Genomic DNA, 1,803 nt, shown 5'->3' with positions numbered 1-1,803 from the left:
GGTGCATGATGAAATTAAGGATAAAGCTTTTGAACTAGAGCTCAGTTGGGTTGGTGAATTAACCAAAGGAATAAGACATCAAATTGTACCCAAAGATTTAAGGGAAGAAGCAGAGAAATATGCTAAAGAATCTTTGAAGGAGGAAGGTGAGTCTGATGGTGACAACATGTGACATTTACTACAGCATCTATTTTAAATTTCAATTATAATCCTGTGTATACTATTTAGCCCTGTGGGTTATTATGCCCAGTAACCAAATTTCATTAAAAATTTTTGTCTTGTAACCACTGAAGTTTGATTTATATCTTTGTGACAAAATTGGAGGTAATTGATGGTGTGTTCATCAGTACTAACATGTAGATATATGCCTGCTTTACAATTCCTTGAAATCCTAAGAAATGGGGTGGCTTTGAAATTGTGAATCCAAAGCACTACTCCACCCCTCATCTACAGGATTGTTAGTCATAAGTTTGTAAACTTTAGATATGACACAGAAGAAAAAATGTTTTGAATTAAGATAGTTTTTTCACAAACCTTCAATATGTGTGTATCTGGAATGTTTTTCTTTTATTGTGTTTAAGTGGAATGGATTTTAGTAATAATACACAACATACAATGCTTAAGGGAAAATAAATTTGGGTATTATGTGAAAGTGCTCTGTAAAAGAATTGTTTTTAAGTGGTCTGAAAAGTACTCTGTGGCCCAGAAAAAGAAATGTCATGTAACAGCAATACAAAAAAAATATCTCAAATAGTTGTGACTATTTCCCCAATGCAATGATGGCAAATCACTGTTCACCCTTAATCCCTGGGCTGATTCCAAAGAAACTTGTCACAATCTGCTTACTCAACCCACCTGCCATTAAAAAGGGGAGATAATGTCCTCCTTTAACAGCCATGATACCCTGTTCATATGCTTATTATAGTTCCTGATATATTTTATATGTTCACTCCTTTGTTTTACCAAGGCGTGTAAGTTCCTTGAAGGAAAAGGAGACAGATAATGGTGCCTTCCTAGTAAGAGGACCTCTACAAATGTTCCTGAACGAATAAGTGAAGACATGTCTTTAAACAAGTAAATAAAATGTAACCTAATAAGTGTCTCAGTAGAGGTGGACAATATGCATAAAGATTATTTATGACTAATGTGTTATCATTGTTTTTTGCTGCAATAGAGGTGACTCCTTGCACAATAGGATCTGACAGCTGGGATCCATAGTTTTACAATGGCTGACTTCAGAAGTAGACTACAGGCCTTCCCGACTAGTACATCTGCCTTCGGAAACTCCAGAGCACTCCTGAGGGGTTCCGGGGCTGTAATCTACAGGGAAACAGAATTCTAGGTCTTTTTTCCAAAGTGGCTGGTAGGTGCAGATCAATCACATTTTGGTGGTCAGCTGAGTGCTTAACCACTGGGCCACCTTAAAATAACTAGAGATGATGTGAGAGCACTCAGAACCCTAACAATTAGAAGTTGTGAAAGTGATTTACAAATGTAACCTTTCCCCTCATTTAGTATTCACGCCACGGAGTGCTGCAGACTCTCTCCTACCGGCGACCTTGCTCGGTCCTGGTTATCTGTAGATAAAAGCGCTGTGCTTTTTCCCAAGAAGCTCAGATTCTAAAACTTGTAGACAGAATAACATGTAGACACATGTTGAATACACACGTGTGCTACAGCCGAGGCCCTCTCTGTGAGGGGGCAGCACAGAGAAAGACACCTTATTCAGTCTTCACATGTACGGAGCCTTTTTTTGAGGAAGTGACATTTGCTCGGGATTCTGAGGAGGTGAGCAGGGACATC

The 1,803-nt window shown here is 38.5% G+C and overlaps 1 protein-coding gene and 1 pseudogene across 4 annotated transcripts in view; one reads left to right on the top strand and one right to left on the bottom strand.

Moving 5' to 3' along the window:
• LOC101648210 overlaps positions 1-195 on the top strand; it is a 1,415-nt pseudogene extending 1,220 nt beyond the window's left edge.
• OPCML (opioid binding protein/cell adhesion molecule like) overlaps positions 1-1,803 on the bottom strand; it is a 1,483,171-nt gene that overhangs the window by 313,039 nt on the left and 1,168,329 nt on the right. The gene's annotated exons all lie outside the window — the stretch shown is intronic.

The sequence above is a fragment of the Echinops telfairi genome, unplaced genomic scaffold, assembly GCF_000313985.2.
Source record: "Echinops telfairi isolate 266 unplaced genomic scaffold, ASM31398v2 ScPeMD7_5592;HRSCAF=6446, whole genome shotgun sequence".
Taxonomy (NCBI): domain Eukaryota; kingdom Metazoa; phylum Chordata; class Mammalia; order Afrosoricida; family Tenrecidae; genus Echinops; species Echinops telfairi.
The sequence above is the reverse complement of the archived record's forward strand: the minus strand, read 5'-3'. Positions and strand labels throughout refer to the sequence as shown.